At 34.1% G+C, this 23,547-nt stretch overlaps 1 long non-coding RNA gene across 1 annotated transcript in view; it reads left to right on the forward strand.

The window, feature by feature from the left end:
• Positions 1-13,176: 13,176 nt before the first annotated feature.
• Positions 13,177-23,547, forward strand: part of LOC115897383 — a 57,437-nt gene continuing 47,066 nt past the window's right edge. The window contains exon 1 of the long non-coding RNA XR_004057165.1: positions 13,177-13,499. This is a non-coding gene — a long non-coding RNA (uncharacterized LOC115897383). The remainder of the gene's footprint in view (positions 13,500-23,547) is intronic.

Consider the following 23,547-nt stretch of genomic DNA (forward strand, 5'->3'; position numbering starts at 1 on the left):
GCCTGCTCCCCCTCCCCTTTGTTGGCAAATGATCAATTTGAGGTGTCTGTTTTATTTCTCACAAGCATATGTAAGCATTTATTTATGGGTTTTCGCTTAATGCATTCCATATTAGAAAAGGCCAAGAGTACAACATTTCTTTAAAAATTCAAATTTCTTGAGAAACAGGGAGGTGGTGAGGGGGAGGGAGTGTTAACTTGGCAGACTGTGTTTAAAATATTTTGCAAGAGGAGCCCCCTGAGGAGCTGTCCATTAAACTCCCACCATTTTGCTGTGAGTAGTGAATGTTTTTCCTGGCTCTGAATGTATGTGATTCTTAAATGTTCTCACAGGTTGAAACAAAAAGAAATAACTGAATGTATACTTGACTATTCATGACAAAATTGTCTCTATTTATTATAAAGAGAATTTGTTTCTTGCTTGGACTTCATGCTTTCTTTTATTTTTCTTAGAGAAAGCATAATATGTGGATAAGTTTTAACACTAGTCCTCTAAGAATATCAGAAGGAACATTACATTTATGCCACGAATTTTTTTCTCTTGTCTGCATTTGCCTGATTTTGAAGTGCTATTCACAGTCGCAGGAAAGCAGTTATGTCTTTGAAAAGCACAAAATAAATTCTGTTCACTGAGTGGGTAATTGTTCAAGGTCATCCATTTATTGTCTTTGTCTTGATTGTTTGAATTAGTAGCTAATAATGGTGCTGAAATGTGAATGAATTATTAGCAATGGGGCATATTTTGGGGAGTGTCAGGAAATATTACAGGGCAATTAAGGTTATCCAATAGCAAAGCTGTGTTCCCAGCAGATGTCTTGTAATTACTGTGTTTAAGGAGTGTAAGGCTTAAACTAAGATTACAGCTTTTATATTGTCTGCCTTTAGAAGTCATATTTGGAATTTATTCAGTTTATTCTCCTGCCCTTTCCCTTTTGTTCTGATTCTGTCACTTACATTTTCATTTAAACATAGTCTTCTTATGAATTAAAATAAGCATCAGCAGATGGTATGCAGTATAGATGTTTATAAAATAGGAAAATGCTTGCAGAGACATTTAAAATGACTATTGATAAATAATTTACATTGATATTATTTGTTGCTCACTTTTTAATTTCTGGAATTCAAATATTTTAAAATCTCAAATAGTTTCACAGCCTGGCATTTATTAAAGTGTTGCCCCAATTTATTCATACTTACCAGGGTGGTAAAAATCATTCAAGAAATGTTGAGTTACATATAATCTGGGAGCTTCTAAGTTTTAAGAGCAACACTCATTGCAAAGTTAATTTCTTCTTTCAATATTGACCTGTCACAATTGTTGTTGTTTCATTAAGTTTATAAACGATGTTAAAATAAGTGGAGTAAAAATTGTTATGTCTCTGATAATAAGTACTTTTGATTTGCAGATAGAGCGTTAGGAAACAGCACTGCATGCACTGTTCACATCTGCTGTGAGTATACTTGACACAGCTGCGGTGGAGAGATGCTTGAAAAACATACTGTAAAATACACTCGGTTTCCTCTTATTGACATATTTAGCAGAACAAGGCTAATTGGACTCTTCCAAGAAAGTACTCATGATCAAATCTGAAAGTTGATGTATTCAACCAACTCATAAATTATCAGAGGACAAAGAGAATGAGTGGATCGGGGTTGGAGGCGGGGGAACCTAGCAAAGTGTCCTTATTTGTAGATTGCTATCTCTCCTGAACTTTATAAAAATTTTAAAAGAACTAAAAAGAAAACAAATAAAGAATGAGCATTAAGGTAAAAAAAGTCAAGCATTAAAATCTATAGGTCTTTAGCTTATAATAATTAAAACTTTCTCAGTTTTATATTCTCCATAGAATTGAACAGATTATCTTGCTAACAATAATGCCACTATTAATAACACCTGTGAGATCTTGGATTTTCTTATTGTATTTAATTTCAACATATTTAGGAAATACTAGTTAGGGCTTTGCTAATAATTTTTGAATAAATAATTTCAAACAAAAGTTTTCTCAAACTTTTGGAATAATTTTATGAGTCATTGGAAGCCTTAAAACAATTGGTTGCTGAGTCTTGAATTTCTCCTTATAAATGGCAAAGCATGAAAACATTTTATAGTTAGAACATTTTGGTCACTATCTTTGATAGACTCATTATGAATATTAACATTAAATAGGCATACATATTTATGCAATTTTAAAATACTTTGTTTAAAATTAAACAAGCAATTCTTGCACACTTACTCTTTGTATGCATTGTGATAAACATTCACAGAAGTATGCCTCTAAGTAAGACACAGATTCTCCTCTCAAGGAAAAAGGGAATTTTGTTTTGTGGACCAGATAGGTGTAAGGTACATACTGTGACCCAAAACAAAATGTTGCTAGTGTTATAATAAAAACACAATGCACAGTGGCAACACAGTGGCATTTCAGATATGTCAATGCAAGTGATTGGAGAAGTTTTCCTGGGACTTTTGTGTATGAAAAAATAGGAAATAAGGTCAAAGAGGGAAGAGCAAATGATAGGAACTCTGGATCAAGAAATGGACTTTGGGGACTTGGGGGAAAGGGTGGGAGGGGGTTGAGGGACAAAAGACTACACATCGGGTAGAGTGTACCCTGCTCAGGTGGTGGGTATACCAAAGTCTCAGAAATTACCACTAAAGAACTTATCCATTTAACCAAACACTACTTGTTCCCCAAAAACCTATTGAAATTTAAAAAAAGAGAAATGGATGGAAGTGTAAAGGGATTGTCTTATTTAGAGATGAGAAAATAATCTTTTATTGCTAGGATGTAGTTTTAAAACATTGATTAATAAAGAAATAAACTCTAGTTAGGTTGGAGTTAGACAAGATAAGGACTTAAATGTTACACAGAGGAGTTTAACGTGATCAGTCAGTAGTTGCTTTGGGGTTTTGAACAAGAAAGTGAATGACCAGATCTGTGATTAGGAGATAATTTTGGAAGCTCTGTGAAAGATGGAATTAAAGGGAGAGATTGGTGATAGAAAAATCAGCAGGAACCTTATTGCAATAGCTCAGTTTAGTGACAAAAGAGTCCTAGAAACCAGTAATTGTGTATTTCACCATTTTTTGTATTTGCTCATTTTATCTTCTCTCTCCTTCTCTCTCCATTGCTGTCAATAACCCAAGAACAACAAGAAAAAAAAAATCTCAAAAACTAATATGTGTTTGCTTTTAAAAATTCAATTAATAACTCAAAATAATAATAAAAACTCTGGCACCCAGGGACAAAAGAGGGAGAGGGGACACTGAAGTGTAATTTAAACACAAATTTTGATATAATTTTATTGAAAGGAGGGAGTTAATAGAAATAAAAATTTCTACCAAAATAAAATAAAGATTCTTCAGCCTTCATATTACGAAATAATATGTATTACTGCTATCAATGACTTGTTTTTATGCAATATTAAAATTAGCACTTTTGTACCATGATACGAAATTCTCTCCACTCCTGTCTCCCTCCTGTCAATAAAATTTTGTCAGAATTTGTATTTAAATTACCACTTCAGTCTTCACCCCTCAACTTTTTAAAAGTTGTGTTATATTGTTCACTTCTGAACCAAGTCATTTACTAAGATTTGCACCCTTACCTAAATAACTCTTTGTTTGTCCTGGAGTTAATACTTGTCTCTTCTTTTTCATAAATTGCTACATTCCAAACAATAAAACACCTATGGAAATTGTTTTGTTTATGTCTGCTTATAGTCAGTCTCACCAGGTAACGTGTCATGAATTTATTGGTTCCTTTTTTGTTTCCTGGAAACATTCATTCCTTAGTTTTCATGCTCTCAATAGCCTTGGGGCTTCTAGAAGAATGGCTGATGTCTTAGGATTTCCCTTCAACAATATTCCAGGAATCCTTTTCAACCTCTCCTGTGTTGTAATCATTTTTCATTAATCCTATGTCTTGTTTATTTATTCCATTATTTTGGTGATGTATACCTTCCAACAGAAGGGTGTATCACAAATACATATTTTTAGATCTAACCTATCTGTAAGTTGCTTTACTTAATCTTTGTCTTCTGGTTAATTTTTTTAATGGAGCATAGAATTCTCGGTTAGAATTAATTTTCTTTCAGAAGTCTAAATGTTGTAACTCCCATATGTGATCTTCTTTATCTTTATAGAAGTTTTTAGCATCAAATATTTATATGCATTGTATAATTTCAGAATGATATACTTTTGAATATGTTTTTATTCATTTGTTATGTTGACTCTTCAGTGTGTGTTTTTCTTTATTTATTTAGCAAATATTATTAGATATTGTCAATATGCTAGATACTGTTCTAGATGTTAGGGGGAAAAAGCGATCTATATTCTTAAGTTCTTGGAAATTTCATTCAATTATTTCTTGTATTATTTTTAAGATTCAATGGCTGTGGGGTGTAAAGAGATCCTCAGAGAGAGTATAGAGTGGGAAGAAGACCTTGAAGACAACAATAAGAGGAAATGAAAATCATCAATTAGAGGTTGATAGAAAATATCAGGTAAGTAAGATGAGACTCATTAATTTTCTCAGACACTCATCCAACCTCACTCTTGGGAGCCTGTGGTTTCTGTTGCACATGGCTCCTGCAGTTCATGGAAGTGAGCCACTTTTCTGTTGCTCCCTCCCTTGGGCAACAGCAGAGTGCCTGTAGTCACGGCATGCTCACTTGACCCCCTGACCCATCTCTAGCTCAACCCTAGGGATAGTGGCTAGTCTGTATATCTGTATTCCCAAATTTCTTAACATTATTTTACTGCTGGTTGCAAATCCCTCATTACTTCAAACCTCTGTTACAGTTAAAAAAATTATCATAAACTTCTTTGTTCAAATTGATTGGATGCCAACTGATTCACTGGATAAGTAGAAATCAAACTATAAACATGTATAAAATTATTATACCCCCCAGATTATATTAATGTTAGTTATCTTTGGATATATTGTCATTATATTGCTTATCTGCATATTCTAAGTCCTTACAATAAAACTATATGTTTGTGATAAGAAAACTATCAACATACTTTTCTTAATCCCCAAATAAATTGTTTTTTATCCACCTATAGACAGTAAAGAATGACCTGCAATTACCTGCAATTACTCAGTATGATTTAATTTGACTCTTTGTGCCTTGTTCAAATACTGTGTGATGAACTTAGAGATAAATAACCAACAGAAAACCCAGAGTTTTGGTACTGTTTCCAGTAAAAATTCATGATCCAAGGTAATTTACTGATGCATTAATATTCACGGAACATTGCAAGAAATTATTTTCAGAAGTAAGGCAGGTACACAATAGAAGTGTTAGGGATTTCAGCTTTTCCGTTACATGGAATAATCTTCCTTGTCTAAAACTTTATTGGTTCCCACATCTAATATATACTTACAGAGATTGGAGGGAGGGTTATTTAAACCTTTTTGACATCTGAATTTGAATTTTAGTTGACATCGTATAAAAATCAGACATTGTATTGATCAGAAGTAATCTAATTGGAAAATGTCCATCATTTTAAAATTTGACTTCTCTTGATATTTGTTTATGTGTACCAGATCACAGGAATTCTGAAATGAAAATGCTCTTGTTTCAATAGAGAACCTTAGGTAAGCTAGGTAGTTACATGAAAGACCAGTAGAAGGGCTAGGGAACACACAGGGAAACTAGAGTAGTTCTCTTAAAGCTTGATTTGAAGTATAAAGTGGTTTTTAAAACTTGAAATTTTCTTTCTCTCAGAAAATATATAACTTTCACCTTTAACCGGGCTCAAAGTTAACTTGCAGTTACAGCTTTGACATTAGTAAAATCCTGCACTACTACTATTTTTAAAGCACTATTGCAAAAACTTCATATATATCATATTCTATATTTTATTTTGAAATAAAATAGAAAACTTCATCATATGCATTTGATTGTTTCACTATTTCTTAAAATAATAGTTTCACAATAATTTTAAAGTATAACTGTAGTATGTTAGCAGTTAATCTTACTTTTCCTGGTTCAACCTAAAATTTCTGCCCTGGAAAAACAATTTAGCAGTTTTTTAATCAGTGTACTAGACGGTAGCCTCAGAATGAAGCAAAGGTGTGTTCTGGGAATAAAACACAATGCTTTAAGAATTGGAAATGTTACAAATGTTATACACAATTAAAATTATAAGACACAGAAAAAGGACTAAATCAATTTTGTTTAACATATCATTGTGTAATATTATGTATGAAATATATGGGCTTGGTGTGGAAAACCAGGTGGACAACTCAAGTTTATTTTATGAAGTATTGCCAAACATGAGCTGCTCTTGAGAATATTGGAACTCAGATTGGAAGCATTGCCATAGAGACTACACACTTGATAGGAACAGTTTTCTTTTCTTCTTTAAAATTTGATAAGTAATTTTGATATTTTCAACTTCATAGCATCAGAAAAGTCATTCAAAATATTCGTGAAGATATTAGAATTCCTTCTTCTGGAATAGGAATACATTTGTTTTATTTTCAGCCTTAAGTCACTCATTTTTAGTTATTGGTCTGATTTTTCCTAAATTTAGGATAATAATATCTTGTCTAATCTGTTGTCATAATAGAAAAGATCATTTTATGTACGATTTTGGTTAGCTTCTGGTTTGCTTTGTCAAATTTAGAAGCACTTGAACATCGTGGTTTCTAAATTTAGTCAAACCCTTTGAGCTTTAAGTTCGTTCCGTTTGGCGCTGGCTGAACATGAACTGCTGCTTTGAAAAAAAAAATTCTCTTGGCACTATCAGAATCTAGATGTGTGCACTGCACAGACCTCCTCTTATTTAAAAGAAATACATTCACTTTTATTTGAAAGTTGGGAGCTCCAAGAGGATAAATAATAAAATGAGAAACTTGAAAGAAATAGGTCATATTTTAAAACAGCTCTCAAGCAGAATTAGGCCTTTGGGTTTAGGGCATGATATTATTTAAAAGAGAGACAGAGAGATCCATTTTAGTTATTTTAAAATGTAGTGATTTAATTTTTCTCAGGAAGTTAAAACAAACTCTGTCCATTACATTGCCATTAGTCTGGTGTTACTAAGAAGGATCTTGTTGAAGTATTTTATTTTTCATTAAAGACAACTTATTTTCCACACTGTAAGGGATAATCAGAATATGCATCCCTCAAAGTCAGTGGGTTAATTTTCTTTTTCACACTTGTACAATAAGTTTAATATATAATGATAATTAAAATTAACATTTATGGCTGGACACGGTGGCACACGCCTGTAATCCCAGCACTTTGGGAGGCCAAGGTGGGTGGATCACCTGAGGTCAGGAGTCTAAGACCAGCTTGGCCAACATGGTAAAACCCCATCTCTACTAAAAATACAAAAATTAGCTGTGTATGATGACACCTGCCTGTAGTCTCAGCTACTCAAGATTGTGAGACAGGAGACTCGCTTAAACCTGGGAGGCAGATGTTGCAGTGAGCCAAGATTGCCTCATTGCACTCCAGCCTGGGTGACAGAGTGAGACTCCATCTTAAAAAAAAAAAAAAAAAAAAAAAGAAAGAAAGAAAAGAAAAAAAGGAAATAAAAAGAAAGAAAAATAACATTTACAAGGAGACACGTCAGGCAATGTCCTAAGCTTTTTACATGTAATAATTCATTGACTACAACTACCCTTTAAGATAGATACTACTATTATTCTCAATTTACAGATGACGAGGCTGAGGCTCCAATGGTGAACTAACTTTCTAAGTATTACACAGATAGTAACACAGGAAGTTGCACAGGAAAAACCAGGGTCAGAACCAGAACCATCTGTTAACTCCTGAGAATATGCAGTATGTCAGTAGGCTGGATGAAATCTAAAAGCAACCATGTTCAGGGATCCAAGTTTCCCCCTCATTCTGTCCACATCAAACAAGTTAGCCTGGGTTTATGTAGCAAAGATTGTTTTTCTCAACTTGTGCACTCATTCTTTAGACACTTGTACAGAAAGCTTATGTGAAACCTGCCACACCTGATGTTCAAATTGTAACATAACACAAGGTTGTAAGATACTAGAGGTTTTCTAAAGGAATCTCGCTTGTCTCTTAAACTGAACATTCTGTCAACTTGCTTGAAACTTTCTGGGAAAACACACACACACGCACACGCACCACACACACACACTTCACATGATTCTTTGTATTTCCAGTCTCAGCATGCTTTTCCTTCCTTGGTGGTTCAAGTCTAGGCTGGGCATTCCAAGTTTATGTGTTCATCCTCTAATATTCTCTAGGCTATTTCCCTGTATGCTTTGATGGCTTCTCCTGTAGGCCTCATGCGCAGTTAGTAAGCGCTGGTTGTAACTAAATGAATAAATAAAGGAACTGCTGTAACATAGAGAGCTGCTGCTCCTGAAAGATGACTCTTTAAGCACAAATAGGAGAGAATATTTTGTAGTCAGACTTCTGAAGGCAGATACATTTTTCCTTTTGTCTCAGAATAGCCGAAAATCTGGTTAGGGAAAGGCGCAGAGAAGTAATCTTTTCTCTATGCTTACTGCCCCCTTGTAAGATAAATTCGGAGTGGTGCCCTAAAGAATTGGGAGGATTAAACTGAAATGCCATCAAGATCCTATCTGAAAACAGTTTGGGATAACATCTCCAACTCTAATGAGCCTATCAACTGCCAGCAAACAAAACAGAACATTTAGATATATCTACTGTTTTACAGCAGGTTGGACCTTATGGGTAAAATTTCCTAAATCATACTTCCCTTTGTTATTTTAGTTTTAGTTTATTACTCTTAGGTTTCCTTTGTAAGGATGCTAGAGAGCCAAGAGACTCGTGAGCCCTGTGGAAAGAAATTATTCAATACCAACCAGCCCTTCCCCATAAAGAGGTAGTCATTTTCCAATTTTTGTGTGTGTGTGTTTAAGACAATAAATGAATTTATTGTACCTTCTCATAGTGCAGCCATAATATTGGGTATTCAATAAATTTTGTACTGAATTGGATTGAATATTTTAGCTCTTACCTTAAAACATCTTTCTTACAGTAACAAACTGAGTGAAAAGTGCACAAATGGTCTCCATTTTATGTTGGATTATGCATGACATTTCCAGGAAGTAAAAAATGTAGGGAATTGCAAGGGTAATAATTTGTTTAGTGTTGGAGATAGAAATATCAACAAAATGATATACTCCAAGCTCATCCACTACTTAATGGTGGATAGTTGGTTTCTATTCTGTGTCTTTAAGTTATTGTCACTGCCCCGTCATAAATTATAGTGACATACACTATAGCTATTTCTTACATTCTTCTGTAGCCGAGTAAGCAGAATTACCAATTTCACATTTTCTGTGCAGTTCCCTGTAGATGGAATGTTTTTTTAAAAAAATGGGAGCTTGAATGAGAATAAAGGGTAGAAGGGCTATAACGACCCAAAATAAATAGATTTGTAAAACTCTGTCACCATGCACGCATTTTTCCATGTGCTCTGGTGTGTAAATTCTTTTTTCCCTGCAGAGATAGCTGACAGAGAGTATAAATGCTTACGTATCTTTAAAACAGCCACTATTCCAATAAAAGAAAAGAATAAAACTAAAATGTTAGCATATGACTGCAGCCAGAAAAATCAAGAAATCTGCCTCTCCATACTTCAGATTAGCTTGAAATTTTTTGTCTTCCTTTTCCCTGTTTGAGTTTTAATTTTCTTTTTTTAAACTGGAGCATATGAATTTTGCAAAAGTACTTATTATTAGCTCTTCTCCACAGGTTTTGTTTGTTTCTGAAAAATTAGGTTTTCTTGGAAATTTGCTTTAGCGAGTAAACCATATTTAGAATATTATCTTGCTCAGAGAAGACACTCAAAATGTATTAAATAAATTAATTAATGCGTTTTACTTCATGTAAATGCACCTATTTGATTATACAGCTTTGAATAAGAAGATTTCAAAGAGAGATTGTAAAGAGAGGGATCACGTTTGAAATCCCTTTCAGCTCTAAGCTCCTTCTTTGCCATCCTTTTTGGGTCATCTTGTCTAAAACTTCAAAATTAGTATCTGAATGTAGCATGAAGCTACCCTAATCTCTACACAGCAAAAAGGAAAAATATAACTCATAGAATGTGATGAAAACTATTTGAAGTATATTAAAAATAAAAAAAAATTTGGCGGAATATACACAAAACCAAATAGTGTTTACCTGGAGGGGGTGTGATGGGAGAGTCTGGGCAGAATTTAGTTTCTTCTACTAGATTATAAGTTTTATACAGCAAAGTCATGTCAGTTTTGTTTTCTATTGCATGTTTAACTGCCAATATGGGGTTCAACCCATGATACATGTTCAAGAAATACTGATTAAATGATATTATATTCATTTTTCTTCTGTATAGGTTTTTACAAAGAAAAAAATTCCTTTTCTAATCAGAAAAATAAGCAATAAAGTTTTTTAAACAACTATGCAATATAGCATATTACTGAACCTCTGTAAACATTTGTTGAGTGACTGAACCCAACCAAAGAGCATGAAGTTAGTCGTGCAGACTGCGAAATATGAGCCACTGTTCTTCAGTAGCATGAAAACCACACCTTTTTCATCAGGATAAAACTGAACACCTAACACAGGCATGCCCAGGTCACCTGTGTCATGGCTCTTCCCAGTGTTTCCCATCATTAGGCTGATGCTAAAGAGGCTAGAACTTCCCAGTGGGAGATTATTTGATATATCTCTACTCCACTTCAAATGTATCTCTAACTCCAAGTATTCACTTTCCGTCTTCTACAGACTTAGAGAAAGAAGTGTCATTTTCGATCTCAAAAGCTCATGTCTCCACTTGTGCCTGGGATCCAATCCCCATGGTCCTGATCCAGGGCCTGATTCCACCAAGTTGCCCTCTTGTTTCTGGAATACAGCTCCTTACCATGGCTGCTCCTATCCATTCCACAACTGTGCATGACTCATGTCTTCTAAGAATAAAAAAAATCAAACCTCCAGCACCCAAGGAGCTGATCAATTCACTGCCCCTTTAATAATTTCCCATCGCCTTTCCAAGGTAAATGATTCACTGAAAATCTGGGTGGCATTTGAAACCCGTGGGGAAGCTGGTGAGGTGGAATGGATAGGAGCCTACACACCAGCAAGATACCATCCAATAGGTTTGGCTGGACTTCTGCTCCTTGGCTACTGCTGCTGATTCCCACTCCCAGCTCTGACTGTTGCATTCGCCTCATGAAGCTCTTTGTTGTCTCCAGGGTGGACACAGTATTTAGCCTCGTCATTCCCCTGTTGTCTGTGACCAGTCATAACCTTCTCATGGCTGTTTTCACGACTGCATGACAGAGTTTTTTCAAGTTTTACATCACTATAAAATCAGACAAGGTTTTTGTTTCCTGATCACCCACTTTCTCCTTAAATCTTACACTTCAATTTCTGCTTCTGTCATTTAATAAAACCTCTCTCACAAAGATATGATTAAGAAACTCTTACTTACAAAACAATGATTTGCTTCAATGTCATTCTATTTCTCTTCTCTGGATTGTTTATTACTATAGGCTAGAGATCACAAACTGGCACCCTGTGGACCAAATCAAGATAGCAGTGGATTTTCCATAAGGACATTGTGTTTTAAAAAAAGTATTTCTTTTGAAGTCAGTTACACTATACGGGTCACATGTATTTCACTTTGCCTTTGTCCCATGTCTTCTTATTACTTTAGACTTGGATTGCTGTAGTATTTGCCTGACCACTCAAAAGATTCAACTTTGCCACTCTTAGATGATTCTCTGCTTTGAGCTACTACTCTACTCTTTCTTTGTTGTTTTCAACTACCTTTAGGATCACTCTTTCTGTTTCTTCTCTCTCAAGTTCTTCCAATTCTGCTTCCTCATCCCGTCTTTGAGATATAGATACTTTATAGAGATTTGCTCATAGTCTTTATTTTTTCTCGAACCACACTCACTTCCTTGGTAATTTTGCTCAATCTTATGCTCTCAATTGTCAGCTTTACCTAGTGACTTCCAAGAATCCACCTGTGTCCTCCTGACTGCCTGTGGGTTCTAGTGTGCATTGTACTACCTGCCTCCTCCTGACTGCCTGTGGGTTCTAGTGTGCATTGTACATCTTCAGCAAAAATTCTGAAAATCATTTAAATTTAGTATATATAAACTAATATTTTTCTTGTAGCCCTAAAACCTACTCTTTTTCCAACATATCCTTCTGGTTATTAGTAACCTCCTAATTGACTAGATTAAAAATGTCAATTATTACTATTATCTCTCTCTAATGTCTCTTTATTGTCAAGTTCTATTTGTTGCCATCTATCATATTTCTTTATCCTGATTTCCACTTCCCTTATATGATGCTCATGAAAAATCAGCTTTTCTCTAATTTGATGGTGCTGCCAATAGAGTAATTTTTTTTTAATTACACAAAATATTGCACATCCAATATCCAGCATTTTCCTAGACATACTACTGTTACTCTTTTTCAATATATTGTCTTGGGCTCACCTTTCTTCCCCTTGATGAGTATCATGAAGTCTCTTTTTCCACACCTGAGTGTCTCACAGACCCACCTCTCCTTCTTACAGAGACATTCCCAAAGAACATCTTACATTACATGTGTGTATAAAAGGAAGCCTGTAATTTTGACCTAGTAAGGAACTAGTGACTTACTGATCACCCTTCCTTTTGTAATTCAGTTTAAGAAACAAAAGTTTAATTTTAAATTATAATTCTATAGTCAGATTTTCTACAATATTTATTTCATTCTTTCAACAAGTTAATATACTAACTTTTATTCCTAAACCAATTTTTTTCTTATTCATTTTATAACTCATTTCCAGATTAAACTTTCTGAAACCTAGTTCCATTAAGTTTCCTCTACTTTTCAAAAATATAACAATGGTTTCCTCTTCTGTATAAAATATAATGTTCAACTTCAGTGTAGGGCATTCAATTCTTTCCATAACCTGAACCCAAACTTTTTTTCCAACCTGATTGTCCCATGTACATGTGCCACACCCTTCAGCTAAACCAAAACTTTCACCTTCCACCCTATGGTGGTGGATAGGCTCTTCCATCATCCCCATCTCCTAACATTTATGGCCTTGAATAGTACTGTCCCCTGAGTATGACCATGACCTGTGATTTGCTTCTAACCAATAGGATACAGCAAACAAGACAGGAGGAACGTGATTACATGTTTATCATTACACAGAGAATAAGGTGTGATCATCTTGTGAAAGTTTATTTTTTCCTGGCTGTATTTAAAGAACTATACTGCCATGTTGTAGGCTGTGGCACTGTGACAAGGAACTTAGGGTGGTCTCTAGGAGCTGAGGATGTTCTCCAGTTGAACATCAACAGGACATTGAAATTCTGTGTCCTTCAACTGCAAGGAACTAAATTTTGCCAACACAAATGAATCTTTCTCCAGTTGAGTTTCAGATGAGACTGCACTTGCAGACAAATCCTTATTGCAATCTTGTTCACCCTAAACAGAGGACTCAGCTAAGCCCTTCCCAGATTCCAGATCCATAGAAATTTTAAGGTAACAAATGTGTGTTACATTAAACTGCAAATTAGTGATAATTTATTACTCTGCAATAGAAACTACTACTCACCTTTTGTTTTTGCATTATGTCTGAAAAGTCTTTCTCTATCTGATCATACATTTTAATGCTACCATATGTTATAACTCAATGCCAGTTACTCCAAGAAGTATCCTCATATCTTGGGAAGCAAAATATCCCATCTCTCAACTCCAGCAGAACCTTACTGGATCTGCTTCTAAGAACATACTTCTTTTACATTTTTATTATGGGTGCTTATCTTCTCTTTTAGACCATAACCTTCTAAAATGCGGAATTTGTATTTGATTCATCTTTAATAACAAGTGATCCAACACATTGCTTTGAATATATTAATAGCTCAATAAATACTTTCACTAAAAATTTTACAAAATATTTGAGCCTAAATATTTCGGTGCTGGGAAGATTAAAATATATGCTTTCTGTTTTATACAATGACAAGCTTAGTGGGCAGTTGATCACACTAGTAAATATTGCAGAGAAGTAGACTCACACTTCTCATTATTTTTTCATAACCTGCTCAAACTCCTTTGCATTGTGAAATATAAGAAGTTTTTCTAAAGGAATGATACAAATACATAGTATTAGAAAAAAATAGAAATTAATTTTTATGTAAATGATAATAGTTTTCTAAAGGTTTCACAAGGGCCTTACTATTAAAATAAAGGAAAGCAGTTTAACTTTATTTCTCCATGGTCTACAATATTTGTCTTCTATTGATAATGAACATTCTATCTGCTACACTCATAACTATTGTCTGTATTGGGAGAATGATTTTGATTAACATACGTAAGAGCATAAAATACAAATTTAACCTTTTTCAGTTCTTCAAAAAAGTCTATAAAAATAGTAAGTGAAATGAAAGTAATTTTCTATTAGCAGGAAGATAGTCTAAGGCTGTGTTTATGCTTTGCGGAACATCCATGTTGTATGTGAAAGGAAGCTGTACTTTATAAGAATTGCTGAATAGTAAAGAGAATTGGAATAATGTTTAATATTACATATGGTAATACCATTAAAATATAAGCAGATTTATACATGTTTTCTGCTAGGAATGTGTCTTCATGTACTAGTTCTGTCTACATTGAGAAGTCATGATTATTATATCCTTATTCTATACGAATTCGCTCATTTCCTAATAGCAGTAAGTGCCAGTGTATCAAAGATACAAGATTGTTCTGAAAACTGCTTAGGTGTAATGGAGACTCAGGACACTTTTCTAAATTTTCATTTATTCAAATATTATTTATTTACAGAACTATGGTTTTTAAAAAGAACATTTTTAGATCTGTACTATATAACCCTGGTAGAACCAGTATCAGACCAAGTGTGTTTGATAAACACCTCAAAATTGCTAAGAGTAAGATGAAAATGATCTTTTGTGATAAGAGATTTAAAAATGGTAGTCTATCTCAAAAATATCAAAAATAAAAGGGGGAATAAAAGCTTCACAACAAATTAATGCTTTACTCCCTAATATGCTTCCTTTAAGTATAAAACATTCCATTTAGCATTCAGAAACTGCTATTGAATCAGTCTACATCAAAAACATATTCACTCACTACAATTTGTGTTGTCATTTTGGAATATTACCTCAAAGCATGAATCATAAAGCATGTGAAGTGCTATTGTCAAAAAAGTCATAACATACATTATTTAAAGGAACACATTAAATTCTACATTATTGTAAATATACTTTTCATAATGCTGTTTGCTAAAATACTTTTAAAAATCTTCAAATTTACTTTCAATGGCTTTTCATTGAATGGGAGATTTTTAAAGCATATACTCTCATTTTGTGCTTCTCTGCAAGGTGATAATTTCAAGATTATCATTATAATGAGTACATTCTTTAAAATTTAAATGTCTTAAATTCAATATGCCTATAATTTTCTGTGAATCTGCACATATAAGTATCCAAACATAATTCTTATGAATATAGATTTGATCTCCTTTCCCCCCACTTTCCTGCAGAACAGCTAGAGTAATCCATTTAAAATGAAACCCAGATTATGCCATTCTGCTACTTAAAACACTCCAATATCTCTCCATAACACTTAGGATAAACCAAATTACTTGGCTGCTCAACACCCTACTTGATTGGTCCTTGCCTCAACCTCTCTAATGTCAATGCCTATCATTCTTCCTTAGTTCAGGGTGTGATACACCAGCTATACTGGTAACGTTCTGGCCCTTGAATGTCCTTGAATATCGGAAGATTTACCTCTGCATTATGGTCACAGCTGCCACCCCTTTATCTTCTTATGCTTATTTCCTTCTTGACACGCAAATCTTAGCTTAAATGTCACCATCTCAGAGAAGTCTTTGTAGGTCATCAACCCAAAAGTAGCTGCCATCTTCCAGGCATTGTCCATAATTTCACCCCTGCTGAATTTTCATCTGAGTTGTCATCCTTTGTGTATGTAGGTGTATATATATTTATTTTGGTTTGGTGTCAGCCACACCCAACCAAAAGTAAGCAGCATAGACCTAGTGCCTGGCATTTAGTAGATGTTTTGAAGGGATGAGTGGAACATTAAGATACAGAGGGCTTGCTGTATCTTAACTCCTAACTCTTAAATTTTGGCTTTTTCTCTCATTTGCTGTGACTTTAGGCAGTTATTCAAATTCTCTAAGCCTATTTCCTCATCAGTAGAAATAAAATTGTCATATCAGTTATTCAAACTCTCTAAGCCTATTTCCTCATCAGTAGAAATAAAATTGTCATATCTATTTCATGAGGATTTTTGAATAATAATGAGATACTATGTATTCAATATTTAACTTGTTGATTGATACACAAAAGTCAAAAATTGTTAGCTATTTAAACGCATATATGTGTGTGTATGCATATGTACACATATATACACATATGAAGAGAAAGCGAAAGAGTCTCATCTTCAATACAATACATTATATTTCTGAGGCTAATATTTTATGTCATTTGTGAATAATTTAAAACATAAAATAACACATGAGAAAAAATAAACTTTTGAATGATAAAAGAAACTTTAAAGGTTATATTTGGATTTAAAAATAATTTTCTCAACTTAATTGTTAGTAAGTTTTCTCCATAAAATGTGTCTGTATTTTCTTGCAAATGTAAAACAATCAATACAGAAGAGTATAAAGTTTCAAAAGTAATTCATGCCACCTTAATTTTACTATTATAGATTTCATCTTACATTGTCTATGTTTTTATGAAGGCACATGATTCAAATGCTCCATTACTTCTATTATTCTATAGAGTACTGAAAATCAACGTATTTTTAGAAAGGAAGTGACTGGTGGGCTGATGATAAATGTTATTTAATGAAAGACAAATATTACTTCTTAAATGTTTTAAAATATAACTAATATGTGAGAATTGACGTTTTTATAAATATGGAGTATTTTTCCTCCAGAAAATTTAATTATCTCATCTTTTTAAATTTATGCTGCTGTAAGGGCCTTCTGTTTTGCAACATTATTGGAAATACAGTCTCTAAATCTTATTTTTAAAGTTGGCTTTTAAATAGAAAAATCTGAAAATATGGGCTTTTAGAAAAAATTCTGGGGTTAGGGAAGAAAATTTATAAGAATGAATGAAGTTACAATATTCTAAGACAGAAAATGACAGGTTGCTGTCACTAATGTACAAGCTAGACCAATCTGTTTGGGTCAATGTGCGAATGTTGATTTAGGAAAGAGATATAGCAGGAAAGCAAAAGTTTTGTAAGCCAGAAAGCCACATGGCAGTCTGAACTTTTCAGAGGAGATGGGTGGGGCTTATGGATTCTTTGAAAAAGCAAAGTCATCACACTTTTAATATAGCATATAGGGCTTTCTTTAGTAGAAACGTATCTTTCTCCTAAATCAGCGTTTAGACTTATAGTCAACTATAAAAAGAAAGGCTGACTACCAATTAACTGACTCTTTTATACCACCCAGGCCAGCTTCTCAGTTACATTTGTTATTTTAGAAAAATACATGTTAGACCGAAGAGGGAACCCACATGGGTTTTGGCATTCTTCTTTTCTCCTCAAATAAAACATGAAAAGCTTTATTGAAAAGAAGATCAAATGATGAACAAACTGGATTTGTTATAATTGTTAAGAATATCTAATAATTTTGTTTCTTCTCACAAAGTTTGAAAAACAGAGTTAATTCAGTACATACCACTTGAATTACAGTGAGATGCTTTAAAAGTGTCAAGTTAAATGAGTATACAAAACTGAGTTCTAAAATATAGATTTATTCAGATTAAAACTTGCATTCCAATGCTACGTTAAAATATTAATTTATAGAATAAATACACAGAGTTTACTCACCCTATGCCAGGTAGTCTTCTAGGTGCTGAGACCCAAAACTGAACAAAAGAAAACCCAGCCATGGACAGGTTCTACACATGTTATATAAAACCTTCCATGAACATCTCTGTGCTTGGAATTGGAACTTTAAGGAACTTATTTACCAGTAAGGATCTATATAATTCAAATGAACTTCATTTACGTTTTTTACGTCTTTATTTCCATGTGTGCTGCAGGTTGGAGAGGAAGTATTCTGTTGTGGCTACGCATGCATGCTCTGAAGCCAGGTGGCCTGCCACATTGCTTTCTATCCGTGCAACACTGGGCCCTCTCTGACCTTTGGTTTTCTCATCTATGAATGGAAGGTTATAATGATATCTACCTTCTAGATTGTTATAAGGAATAAATTATATAACACTTGTGCGGTACTTAGGCTAGAACTTACATTATAAGCACTCAACAAATGTTCATTATTATTATTGCTAAAGCTGAGGGAATAGTTAGATAGCACCAGATTCTTATGTGTACTGCATAAGAGAAGGACCAGGAGGAAAAAAATCCATGTTGTTTGCATTCTCTTCTTAGAAAACAAGAAAGTGAAAGATGAATGGAAGGATTTTTGCTTGTAGTTCTAATATCTGGCATATTTTTAATCAAAGAGGAGGACTACATGTCTCATTAAGTTTCTAGTATCATTTTTCACCAAATTAAAATAAAAACACTGTTGGGCTTCAATTTTCAAAAGCTCAAACTATATATGTATAATTTCCACTTCTAACCATTTTATGATCCAACTCTTATGGTAATATTTGGGAAGAATCTTCCCTTTGGGGATCTCTTTCTCATTTGGCGTCACCTTTATTACTATTCCTTAAAGAAAATGTACAGTTTGTTAATAATAACATTATGGAAAATGACTTTCGGTTAACTTTGGAAATAAACTTGAGTAGCAAGCACGAGAAATATTTCGGAGAGTTTTTCTTTTAAGTGGCAAGCTATTGTTCTATCATGGATATAGCCAAGGTTAAAGAAGTTCCATATGGCTTGAGCACTAGTAACACCACCAATAATTAAAGGCTGCCCCAATGTCTCTACTTAGCTATGACATCATAACCATAATTATTTTAGGACTGAAATGAACTATAGTTTTTCTCTAGTCTAACCCTATCATTTAACAGTTGAAGAAACTGAGGCTTAGTTAGATAAATTTGCTGACCCAAGACAACTTGGCAAGTTGGCAATGGAAAAGGGAATGCAATTCACATCTCTTGCCACCCAGAACAACATCCTTGCCCTTGACCACTTGGCGTCTTGCAATAATGGAAAAAGTATACATCTTGAGTATTTTGTTACCAACTACTTTTCCTTCATTTTCTCTGGAAAATATAACAATGAAGAATTATAATGTAAGTGAAGATAATGGGAATCTGGATTAATTTTTACTTTCAGTTCGTGTATATTCTGACCCATGTAAAAATTCATTTTTTTCCTCCCCCTTGAAAAATCTGTTATATTTTTCTCTTCCACTTAAAAGTTTTGACAAATAACAAATGAGTATCTCAGAAACATACATAATGACATGCTTTGTTTTCATGTTGTGTTTTTTATATCACTTCAAAATTTTTAAGTAAAATTTATAATTTATAAATTTAATAAAATTTATAATTTATGGTTAATATAGCAAGTACTATTTTCTTCCCATTATTCCTCTCAGGCACATGGAAATTGGGGATAGACTTTAAGTATGATTTTAAAAGTTAACATGAAGGTAAATAAGTTTATTTGACATAAACACGCTGTCTCATAGATTAGCTATAATAGAAGCTGTTCAATCTTTCTCTGTATATATGTGTATCCCTTAATTAATTGTGTGTTCCAGATAAATCATTTTGGTTTTCTTCCCCATTTTTAATCTGCAGAGTTTTCTTCCCTAAGAACAAAAGTCAATAAGCATATTACATGCTATACATTGAACAACCAACTGAATGGATTGAGATAGTTTTATTTTAGCCTAACTCTTAAGCAGGAAAAGAGAATCAATGTCGCCTCTTCAGTCTGAATAGGTTAGCTTTATGTGTAGGCAAAAAGGCAATTGCAGTTATATTATCTGATTATTTGTAAGAATTAATTTAAATTAGTGCTCTAAATGGAGTCAGTGAACCCTCTTCCATTTCCCTTTCTGGTAAATAGAATGAAGACAAGATTATTTTCAGAATAACATTTAGAAAGGTCCAGGCTGACTCTTTGAGTAGGTAGATGATTTACTGGGCATCTGGGTGGAACGCAGAAGCACTGAACCAGAGGAGGGAGAAGTGACAAAAAAAAAAAGTATACATTTGCAAGATCTATTATTTGGCCCTTAACATAAATGAATGGTCTTTCTTCTTAGGTTTTCATGACACATTCTCTTTGGGCATGCTTCAACTAGACATGTGTAAATAAGATTTGTTTTAACATATTCTCATTTCATGTTTGTATGTAGACACTGAGTACACTAGTTAAAATAACTTACTTTGCTGCCTTAAACATTTCATCAAGTCAGTTGGAGCTTCCACTCCATCAAGATGGAGAGTTTGCCCATGTTCGAGACCTGCTCTGTAATATTTCTTTATAATTTCAGCTATGACTTTGTTCATGCTGGTACAGAATTTAATGCTTACTATTTGACTACTGTTAAAACTTTGCAATTTTTAATAGCTTTTACCATTATATCATGGCCATCCATGTTTCTTGCATTTCTTTTAGCCTTAAATGCCACCTTTTTTGGTATTAACTTTGAGTTTTCTACTTTCTTTGTTTGCATTTTTTCTTATCCTTTTGTTCACTTCTTGACTCTCTAATTCTCCTTACCAATTGTTTTAAGTGTGACTGTGTAAACATTATGTACATTGGTGTTATGTTTACTGAATGTGAGAGTCTACCTTTAATGGCAAAATTCATTCCATTCTCATTTAGAGTAGAGATCAGTATATCTCATGTCTATTACTGGCTTAAGTGTTTTATTTTTTTCTTTCTCTTGTTTTATTTGAACAAATTACTATTTATGTTTCCTTTTCTTTTGTTTGTTTTTGTTTCAATTATGGTTTTCCATTCTGTTAATAGTTTTCCCTTTTCTTGCCCTTATTAGATATCTACGACTCTACTATTATTTTAAGAAGATCAACTATGCTCCCAATTGGGATAGACTGTCTTACTCAGTCAACACTCACTTTTCTCTAATCTCTCTCTTATTCCTCAAAACAATAACAAAGGAAGATGAAAACCTTAGAAAGAATTATATTAGTTCTCTCCACTCTTTGCAAGATACCATTTCAATTTTAAGATTTTTTCTTTTTTTTTAAAAAAGACAGAGTCTTGTTCTGTCACCCAGACTGGAATGCAGTGGCACAATCATAGCTCACTTCATCCTCGAACTGCTAGGCTCAGGTGATTCTTCCACCTCAGCCTCCCACAGTCTTGGCATTACAGATGTGAGTCACTACACCTGGCTGCCTCAAGATTTATTTTTTATTTTTATTTTTTTGAGACAGAGTCTCGCTCTGTCACCAGGCTGGAGTGCAGTGGCTGTGATCTCGGCTCACTGCAAACTCTGCCTCCCGGGTTCAAGTGATTCTCCTGCCTCAACCTCCCGAGTAGCTGGGACTACAGGCGTGCACCACCACACCCAGCTAATTTTTGTATTTTTAATAGAGACGGGGTTTCACCATATTGGCCAGGATGGTCTTGATCTCTTGACCTCATGATCCACCCACCTTGGCTTCCCAAAGTGTTGGGATTATAGGCATGAGTCACTGCACCTGCCCAGCCTCAAGATTTTTTAATTTAGCATTAAATAACATATTATTAGATTTTATTTATGAAGATAGAAAAAATATATTGAAAAAGAGATAATGAGTAAATAAATAGGTGAACGAATGAATGAATGGATAGGTGGATGGAACATAGGTCACCACCTTCCTTCTGCCTCTTCTTTCTTGAATTCCCTTTTGATCGCTGCGAGTCTTTTTTCAAGTAATTTTTTTCAGGCAAGGTATTTGTGTGGTACATATTCTAAATTCTTCTTCTTATTATTATTATTATACTTTAAGTTCTAGGGTACATGTGCATAATGTGCAGGTTTGTTACATATGTATACAAACCTAGGGTACATGTGCCATGTTGGTGTGCTGCACCCATCAACTCGTCAGCACCCATCAACTCGTCATTTACATCAGGTATAACTCCCAATGCAATCCCTCCCCCCTCCCCCCTCCCCATGATAGGCCCCGGTGTGTGATGTTCCCCTTCCAGAGTCCAGGTGATCTCATTGTTCAGTTCCCACCTATGAGTGAGAACATGCGGTGTTTGGTTTTCTGTTCTTGTGATAGTTTGCTAAGAATGATGGTTTCCAGCTGCATCCATGTCCCTACAAAGGACACAAACTCATCCTTTTTTATATAGTATTCCATGGTGTATATGTGCCACATTTTCTTAATCCAGTCTGTCACTGATGGACATTTGGATTGATTCCAAGTCTTTGCTATTGTGAATAGTGCCGCAATAAACATACGTGTGCATGTGTCTTTATAGCAGCATGATTTATGATCCTTTGGGTATATACCCAGTAATGGGATGGCTGGGTCATATGGTACATCTAATTCTAGATCCTTGAGGAATTGCCATACTGTTTTCCATAATGGTTGAACTAGTTTACAATCCCACCAACAGTGTAAAAGTGTTCCTATTTCTCCACATCCTCTCCAGCACCTGTTGTTTCCTGACTTTTTAATGATTGCCATTCTAACTGGTGTGAGATGGTATCTCATTGTGGTTTTGATTTGCATTTCTCTGATGGCCAGTGATGATGAGCATATCTCAAACAGTTACAGAATTTTCGAGTTATAAATCCTTCCCCCTTTTTAGTGTCAACTATTACTAATAAGAAATGCCATGCCAAACATACCTTCTCTACAAACCTTGCAGATAACTTTTATTTCTATTTGGAGGTGTCTATATTCAAAAAACTTTTGACTTTAGGAATTTCACCAGGATAAAATGTTAGATTTGCTTCTTTATTTAGAACTCTTAAAGTCCTTTTACTGCTCAGACTTTAGTTTTTTCTTCATGTCAGGGGAATTTTCTTAAATAATTTATTCAGTTATTGTCTCTCCTATTTCTGTTTTTCTTCTCCTGAAAATTCTATCATTTATATTGTATCTCATGAATCTAGTCTTCAGTCATATTATCTTTTCCCTCATGATAGCCATCTCTCTATAGTTTTGCTTTGTCATTAGAAATGTTACTTGTACTTGACCTCTTAAGTTACTTAATATGATTTTTATATTGGCCATTCTCATTCAATTCAACTATTGCATTGTTTCCCCTAAAATAATGATTTTTTGTTTTATTTTGCTTTGCTATTGTTTTAGCACAAGACAGACTTTTAAAACTCAAGTGTACTGAATTCTACATTTTATATTTTTATCTCTCCCCACAAGTGCTTTTGCTTCACTGCAAATATACCCTGATTATTCTGCCTGATCATCCTTTCTGACTGGTGGGAAATTTTAGATAGGTTGTTATTTCTGACTTCTTGTCTCATGCAGCTCAGATCTAGAGGTTGGAGTTTCCTAAGAGTTTAGAATCCCATTGCTAAGAAAAGCAGAATAGTTCTAACACCCACAGTTTAGAGGGTTGCCTGTTTCTTGCCAAAGCACCTGGAGAAATTCTCTTCACTCCC

Source organism: Rhinopithecus roxellana, chromosome 1, assembly GCF_007565055.1.
Source record: "Rhinopithecus roxellana isolate Shanxi Qingling chromosome 1, ASM756505v1, whole genome shotgun sequence".
Taxonomy (NCBI): domain Eukaryota; kingdom Metazoa; phylum Chordata; class Mammalia; order Primates; family Cercopithecidae; genus Rhinopithecus; species Rhinopithecus roxellana.